At 36.3% G+C, this 9,202-nt stretch overlaps 1 long non-coding RNA gene across 1 annotated transcript in view; it reads left to right on the top strand.

Moving 5' to 3' along the window:
- The first annotated feature begins 1,581 nt into the window (after positions 1–1,581).
- LOC110328765 overlaps positions 1,582–9,202 on the top strand; it is an 18,926-nt gene continuing 11,305 nt past the window's right edge. The window contains exons 1-2 of the long non-coding RNA XR_002380884.1: positions 1,582–1,875; positions 7,244–7,391. This is a non-coding gene — a long non-coding RNA (uncharacterized LOC110328765). The remainder of the gene's footprint in view (positions 1,876–7,243; positions 7,392–9,202) is intronic.

The following is a 9,202-nucleotide window of genomic DNA, read 5'->3' on the forward strand; positions in this document are numbered from 1 at the left end:
CGTAAATTCATAGATCTACTTTAAAAATGGTCTTAAAAAATTGTGGCGAAGTCATAACAAAGGAAACTATAAAATCAGGAGAAAAGAACATACAAATAGTATGTTATCTTATCTGATACCTGGAAGAGGAGAGACTTCTGTTTCTGGTAAGGCTGTTTGGACATTGGAAGTGAGCAGTAAGACACAGTCCTTCAGGATACACATACAGCCAACAAGATCAGGGACACACCCTGAAAAGACAACAGTTAATGAAAGATCATTTGATTTTTGGTAAGAGGGACAATTGGTTTTTCAGTCTTTTTCACTTCTGGTGTTAGAACACATTGGAGAACCAGCAACCTAACCTAATATTCTGCCTTATCACAATACCTGGAAAAGATGGAGCTTCTGTCATTAAAATCTGAAATGTGTTGAAGGTTTGTATCAATAAAGTGACATGGGAGAAGTACAAATGTTTATCTCTTTGTAGATGCACTTGTATCTCTAGTAAGGTGAATATAGACAGGAAATGGAGAGAATTAACTGGAATATCATACAGGAATTCCAACCAGAACTTCCTAGAAAGAAAATCTATCCTTTTAGTCATCAGTAGTAAGAGGGGAGAGCTCATCACATTCATCAAGTCTTGTGTCTTACAACTTTACAGTGGAAGAAAGGAGTGAAGATCTACCTAAGGCTTCTATTTCCATACAACCTTGCTCAGTCAGGCTTGTAGATCTAAATGTCATGAATGGCCAGGTTATAATTTCTTTGAATTTTTACATCTGCTTCAAGAAAGTCTTTAACTTCCATATTTATCTTTACTGGCCCGATTATCTGAGCTTCAAAGTACTTCATGGTACTATGGATCCATATTATCTTAAGGAATGTGTTTCTAAGTATGCATTCTAAAATGAGAACCACACCGTCCTCTTGAAGAAGCCAAGATCATCATAAACCTAATGTTGCTTATTCTTTTAACTCTTGCTGAAAGCACTCATATCTGGCACAGTAACTGAGTACTCTACTTTTCTAAGCTAATGAACTTGTCCCCACCTTCAAGATAAGTTTATATTTGGTTCTAGTTGTACATTCTTGACTACGAAATGATGTTTAAAGTAATCTTTCACAATTGAAGCTTAAGTTGTTTCTTTTTTCCTCACATGTGTGGCATTATCAACTATAATGACTTTAGTGAAAAAAAAAATAGAGGCTGTCATTCTAACTCTAAAAGCATACAGCTGGAGATGAAGAATAGAGCTAGCAATGAATCTTAAGATGCTGCTGAATACGAGATCCTGCCTTACTTTATAATGATGACTACTTTTTCTGGTTGGGGTGATTTTTGCTACTCTAGATAGCAACATTTACTCCCAATCTTTATCTAAGTGATTTAAGTTAAAGAAGAGACAGTGTTATTAGTTAAAAAAAATAACAAGAACAAGCGTCGAGAGTGTTATTCTTCTGTCTTTCAGATAGACTGCCTGTCTTCCATCTGGCACTACCAATACATCTCTCCTGAAATGACCAAGGGAACAGAAGAGCACAGTGATGTCACAACTGCTGCTCTCATATAACAGGAAGACCAATTACAGAGTTGGTAAACACTATATCTGCTCTTTGTGGTTCCCGTCAGCATTACTTTCAGTGTTACAGTGACAAGGCATTTGTCTTCTGTCTCTGTGTCAGTTAGGGACTGTTTCTCCAGAGGCCTTTCTTTGAAAGGGAAAAATATGCAGCCCAAGAACAGCCAAGTGATTTCTTCCTACGGCAAGTTGAAAGTGTCATCTGCTTTCTGTCATTGAATTAATCGACAGCGAAGCAAGCTGCTGTTCTAGTTGGCATGATGAATACTGGTATGAACAAGATGGTTTTTTTGCTACAGTTTCATACAATGTAAGATACCAGCAACATGTCTGGAAATTCTATACAATATGAATAATATAAGAAAAATTATTCCACGATTAAAAACTCATGGAATATAACATGTAATGAATTTTTGAATTGCTTGTATCTTTGACCAATACTTTGATAAAACTAAATAATCTATATTTCATTTTCATCCCCACACCAAAAAGGTATTTAATATCTAAACTGATAATATGAATATTATACCAGTTACTATGTCTAATTTGTTACATGAGTTATATAAGAGATTTCTGTGCTCTGGAAAATTACTCAAATTTATCATTGGTAATATATCTATAATAATACAATATCATTTTCTTTGCTTTAGAAATAAAAACAAAATATTATAATTTCTATGCTAAGAAGTCATTAAAGTAACTATGCAGAAATAACTGATTAAATATTTGTCTTCAATGTCCTTACTCCTTTAGATGGGTCATTAAACGCTACTCAACTGTAGTTTATCCAATGAAATGAAAGTCAGCAGAGAAACATCAGACAATATTGGGGAAAATATCATAAATAAATAAAATAAATTGAAAAGGCAGAGATGAAGTACTCTTTCCACACACAGGAGTAAAATCGGTGAGGGAGTTTTGCTTTCGTTATAGTAAAGTGTGTACATGTGGGCTGATGAGCAATGGTGACTAATGTCTCACCCATTCCTAGAACACTCTGTTCATTAAATGTATTCAGCTAATGAAGCTGAGGTCACGGGATCAATCCCCCTGTGGTCTTTATATTTCCTAACTGCCAGCACATGAAATAATTTACAGAATTCAGACTGGAAACATACAGGCATTCCATCTAGTTAGTCATCTTAATTAGGTCAGTCCTTTACCATCACAGACAAGCATCTCTCAAAGCATTTAATACAGAAGCTTTTTATAGTTTGTTTGATTTCCTACCTTTCAAGTAATTACTTCCTTCTAATTTAAATTTTAATATGGTAATCTGAACCTTAAATTCTTTAGAGACCCATTCTCAACTTCTCTTAGGAAACCATGGGCTACATACATTGGTGATCTATATTGAATGAGGAGCTATTGGACTACACTGACCAACTATTAAAAGGATATGTAATGGGGTTTTGGTTTGTCTATGGTTCTAGTGGGTAGCATTACAAGGCCAAGTGGCTTAACTTCCATACATATGTTACACATACACATACAAACACACACACACACACACACACACACACACACACTTGTATTATTTTGAAGGATTCTTGATGAACATGATTCCTTGAAGCTTTATCAAAAAACCTAGGTCATATATATTACAGTTGTGTAGCTTCATGATCTTGTTGGACTACTAACAAGGGAAGTACAGGCTTCTGACTCTTTTGCCTGTGCCTGGGATCCCTCTTCTCCCACTGGGTTGCCTTGTTCATCTTTGACATGAGGGTATTCACCTATTCTTGTTGCAACTTGTTATGCTGTGTTTTCTTGATATCCCTGGGAGGTCTGCTTTTTTCTCAAGTAAAATGTAGTAGGAATGGATCTGTAGGAGAGGAGCTGTAGGATGGGGAGGGACTGAAAGAAGTAGAGAGAGGGGGAAACTGTGGCTGAGATGTAATTGTAATAATAATAATAATAATAATAATAATTTGGTATTATTTGTGCCTCCTTCTTCTACGACGAGATCCTTCCCTCTTCCACATTACTTTCTTGCCACTTTTGTCACCTGTGTGCTGTTACTCCACTTCCAAGTTCCCTCCTCCAACCTTTGATTCCTTTATACTGATCTAGTTTCTGTAGGTACTCCATGTTGTATACTCATATCTGAGGATTTGCAGTAAGGAAATGCAGGCAAGAAAACTGGAGACATTTTCTGGGGGGGGGGGGGGTCTTTCTGAGTCTGGAGTGCCTCCCTCAATGTAATGTTTCCTAGGTCCTTCTAATTTCCAGAAATTTCATTTGTCTTTACAGTTGAATAATGCATATAGGTACTGAATTTTCATTATCTCTTCATTTGTTGAAGGCTATTTAGGCTTTTTTTTTTTTCATTTCCAGGCACATTAAGGCAATTAACCAGGACTACCCAGATGAAACATTGAGGGATCAAACATGGAGAGATCAGAAAACTTCCCAGTATTGTCACTATGTGTGAAGGTGCAAGAAATGGCACTCACGTATTTGGCAAACAACAGCAATCTCATTGGACCTGAAGCCACTCAACAAGAGGGAAATCATGCTTGTTAGTGGGAAACTAGTGGCTACTGAGATCATTGACCTTAGTGGAAAAAATTCCCTACTATCATATTGCTTGACCACTATACTTGGCTATTACAATCGAAGTCTTATCCTTTAATTCACAGGTACCACCCTTCCTCAGAGAAACTTCTTGTCATAGGAAATGCAATCTATGCAAGAAAACCTCAAGCACACACAATGAAGGCATTTATCAACAGTTCATGGGCAGCCCAGCAAAAAGGACACATTTACATCACTGTGGATGCAGTAGCCTCAGCTCAGGAAAAACCGTATCTGAGTAGAAAGTAAGAGTCAGGGTACCAGTGTGCTGTGAAGCAGTCCTTTCTAGAAAGGGTCGAATAAAAAAGTTTGGGACAATGCCAGTAACAATATGCATATTAATGTGAAAGAGAGAAAAATTTATGGGGTCCTACAGCTAAATATAAAACCATGGTTAACTAATGACTGTTAGGAGAAGAATTAGCCTCTGTCAGGAACGAGACTCATTATTGTTTGTTTATTACAGAGTGGCCATCCTTGAAACCAAACAAAAACAAACAAACTTTAACAGGATGTATTTCTATGTATTTGTGCATACACATACAAACACACACACACACACACACAAATATGTGTTTTTATATATGTAACATATGTGTATGTAATCAATGAAGAAAATAGCTATCAGCTTGGGAGTCAAGGTGTGTGTGAAGGGTATGAGGGAGAGTATCTAGAAGGGGCTTTAAGGAGAAAAGGAGAGGGAAAAATGTAACTCTTCTTCAATTAAAAATGGCAAAGTCAGTGAATCCTGTAACTAAATCAAGAAATTCTCATTTTTTTTTCCTCCTAAACTCTCTGTGAGGTATTTGCCAATGAGCATCTAAGTTGTCTGGACTTATGGAATCTAAATGCCAATTTGCTTCCACTCCATTATTATTCAACGCTTTATCAGTGTTTGCTTGGGACAGCATTTTTCACTAACTTTGGACCATACTGCTTCAGCTAGGATCCATGAGCACCATCCTGTGCCTGTCTTCCCAGCACTGTGGTTATAGATATGGTTCAAGGACAGTCCAAAAATCCATATGATTTTAGGTATCTCTAAAACCTTAACAGACAACTTCCATAGTGGTGTCCCATATCAAATAATTGGAATTTCTTTTTAAATATTCATAGGTCCTGGAATGGATATTTTCTATTCACGCATAGTATTTCCATTCAATGTCTTACAATGTTTCAAAACTATAAAGTGGTATGCTTCCATTTGACTTCAAGCATCTTACATTTTGTTTAAAGTCCTCTGCATCCCACCTTTGCCCATACCCCGTCCCATCCTTGTTTAAACCCTGCCTTACTCAGCATTTCCTCTTTATTTTCTGTAGCATGTGTTCCATTGTCCCCACACTAATTCTCCTGCCACGGTCCCTCTGGTACATTCGGTTTTGAGAGACATTCCAAGTTAAATAAATCTTTTGAAAGAATGAAGTTATAATCTACACACCGAAGAGAATATTGGCATTGACAAGTATAATATTTTCTAGAACTGATTTGTTTTAAACACAGATGACAGAGACAAGAGAGAAAAGTGGGTCTAATATCCTCCTCAAAAATTTCTATCACATATTTCTGCAAAGCACAGTGGTCTACTCTTATTTATTTGTTCTGCTGTTAAGTAATAAGAAAAATCTGCTAAACTTGAATAATTGTACAAAATTCACATTTTATCCTTCCACCAAGCTCTTGAGTTATTTTTTGTCATGAGTGTTTCATAAGAATATATTAGAGTAACTTTGCAATGAAAGGCCATTCCAGGATGATAAATAAGAAGCCACATCATTTTCTTCTCAGTGTGACATGAGCATCTTAAGTTCCTTGGATGCAAATTTTGCAAAGATTTCCTCTCCATACACTTGAGTTCATGCATTTGTTTGATTTCTTCTCCCATTACCCATACGAAATTGGTTCTGCTTTTAGTGTTCATTAGTTTATGGATAATTATGAATATTTATTTTTAAAACATATTCTGAATTTGAAATATCTTAGGATATTTTATGGATAATTTTTCACTCCTTTAAATTATAAAATTATTGCAGATATTCTTTGAATAGATTTTAGCTCTACCACATGGGGTCACATCTAAGTGATACTTGGCTCATTCGCAAATGCCTTCTCTCTTTAAATTATCAGTGCATGGGGTGTAAACCCATTACCCAAGCAAATGGAAGTGATAACTGCACTAGGAAGCCTTTTATCGACCTATAGAATGACTTATTTGACTCTGTGTTCTTGGCCATCTCCTCTTTTACATGTGTACACATGCAAAATAACCAACAATTCCTTTAGCTAGCAGTGATATGATAGGTGGGTGATACATAATGTATATCTAGTGAATATATGGATAGTCAGACAGGTGGATAAATAAAGTAGATTGACACAGCAGTTTCATGGATGATACATTTTCTTAAATAGAGATATAAGAGTTCTAAATTTACAATATCACTTCTTTTTGTATCAACATACACCAGTACAAGTTCCCCCGCAGGGACTAATCCTTTTTTGTTTGTTTGTTTTTGTTTTTTTCGAGACAGGGTTTCTCTGTATAACCCTGACTGTCCTGGAACTCACTTTGTAGACCAGGCTGACCTTGAACTCAGAAATCTGCCTGCCTCTGCCTCCCGAGTGCTGGGATTAAAGGCGTGCGCCAACATGCCTGGCAGGGACTAATCCTTATAATTTACCAAACTGTGGGCGAAAACATAAAAGATGAGCTCATATAAAAAAAAAAAAAAACAATGTTAAAGTAAATATAAATGAATTTGTTTACATTTTCAAGCCACAAAGCATCCATGTTCCCTCCTTGTCAGTGAGGAAATGTATGTTGATTCTTCAATAAATTTGTCTATTTCTGGTTTAACATTTTTTTCATTCTAAATAAGAAATCGGTATTTTTCAACAATTGAAATGAACTTACTCTGCCACAGGATGCAGTCCCGCCTAAAGCTTGCTTTACTAATTTTTCTTCCCAATCACCAGCAAGAGAGCTCCCATCCCATAGTATGGGGTCTGTAACATCCACTACAAAGCTCAGCACTGTGTGTGCCTCCTAAGTACAACACTAAAACGACTTCAAAACTAAAAGCCTGTTGGTTGTCTTTAGCTAGGCAATATTTATGTCAATGATGTCAAAAGTTGTTCAGGGCTGGCAAGGCAACTCAGTGGATAAAAGTGCTCTCCATCAGCTATAAGGATATGTGTTGGTTCTCCAGTATTCACATGTAGAAAGGTGATAACTGCCTCTGACCCATACAGGTAAATATGCATAAAAATGTGATGTATGTATACACACACACACACACACACACACACTGGAGGGGGGCTTAAGATGCCAAAAAATAAAACAAAATATATAAAAGTCACTTACAGAAAACAGCTTTTTTGTGGATGCTTAGAGACGTGAAAGTTTATCAGTAGTCATTTATTTTGTTGTTCTTTTGTAATTTTTTTATAATTGTCCAGATTAACTTACACAATGCAGACTGTTTTAAATGCTGCAAAAATATTTACCTTCAATGTTTATTGCTTCAAAAGTTGGCACGAGTTCATCCATAGTTAGAAAATATGTATTGAAAACTAATGACAGAAACACAAATACACTCAATGAAGAAAGGAATAAAGGACACATGGTTTGCTTATCTGATAAATTTAGGTATGTCTATCAGTCTACATATCTAATCAGATGCACATATTCAGCTGCAATTATCTGCCAGTTGATGCTGGTGGAATGGGTTATTTTATAACAAACTGGGAAAATGAAAGCAGTAAATGGCAAATAAAATGCAATGTCTTTACAAGGCTGCTTTGCAGGCATTATCTAAAATATGCACACGCTCATGTTAATTCATTTTAGCTCTTCTACACAAACAGTTTTTATAGGATTTATGTGCATTATGCTCTTTATGAAGCCTAATGCAATTCAATGTAATAAAGTATTTGCATTTCAACAGGGTCATTAGTAGGTTTTATGCCAAGAAGTCCACATAGCTATGCAAATCATGGACTTCTTTGCAGTCTCTGGACAAGCTACTTCATGACCTGGCCTCAGGATTGAATGTCACTTAACTCTCTCAGATATGACACATTTGCAAAATAAAGGTCTGAGTGCCTTTGTAAATGATAATATGTCTACATTTCTAACTCTCTATTGAATTATCATATAAATTTTCTTTACACCATTTTATCACATAATGAACACAAATCCACTCCTTCCCGATATTCACAATCTGGCAGGCTGTTGTTTTCCTAACTCTGTTTCATAGGTAAAAAGTTGTCTAGATTAACCTTTTAAGTATAAATTCATGGCTTATTTTTCCATTAGCTTCACACTAGGTAAGGTGAATTTCACTTTACAAAGCCACTGGTGATATTATTGGATTTCTGTCTTACAGGCCTCTCTACAGATATTTATATTATTGACAATCTTCTTTCTCACTTTGATTCCTTTTCTCATAGACCCCATAAGCAACTTATGTTCCTGTCTTCCCTTAGTGGGTGTTTATAATTCTTTCAGTTAGATAACCACTTTTCATTATGTCAGTAATAATAGAATTCTCCAACATCCGTAATACTCTTTTTCTCTTCACATTCTCTTATAATTGACATGCATAATATGGGGTCTTTTCCTTTCATCCTCTGAGTGTGGTCCATGACTTTCCCTGTCCAATCACGTTAGGGCAGCAGAAGGCTTGTGATTGGACAGGAGAAGGGAGGCAGATCTAGGAGTTGAGACAGAAAAAGAGAGATTTGAGGAGAGGGAGAACCAGAATGGAGGCTGACGTGGTGTTATCAAAAGGGTAGAATAATTGTGTGGAAGCTTTATCATAATCATTTGGCTCTGAAATTATTGTATTGACATATTGTAAACTGTGTTATTATTGATACATAAATCTGATTGGCTAATTCAGCATTAAGAGTCTTGATTCTACCAGGTAATTAGGTGTTGAGATGCATGGGCATTTCGTGAAAGCAAAAGGAACTCAGGGGCCCCATCTGAGAGATGGCCTAGTGGAAGCCATATGGCCCAGCAGAACTGATGAGCAAATGAGATCACCTCCCTCTCTCCC

This window comes from Mus pahari, chromosome 11 (assembly GCF_900095145.1).
Source record: "Mus pahari chromosome 11, PAHARI_EIJ_v1.1, whole genome shotgun sequence".
Lineage (NCBI taxonomy): Eukaryota > Metazoa > Chordata > Mammalia > Rodentia > Muridae > Mus > Mus pahari.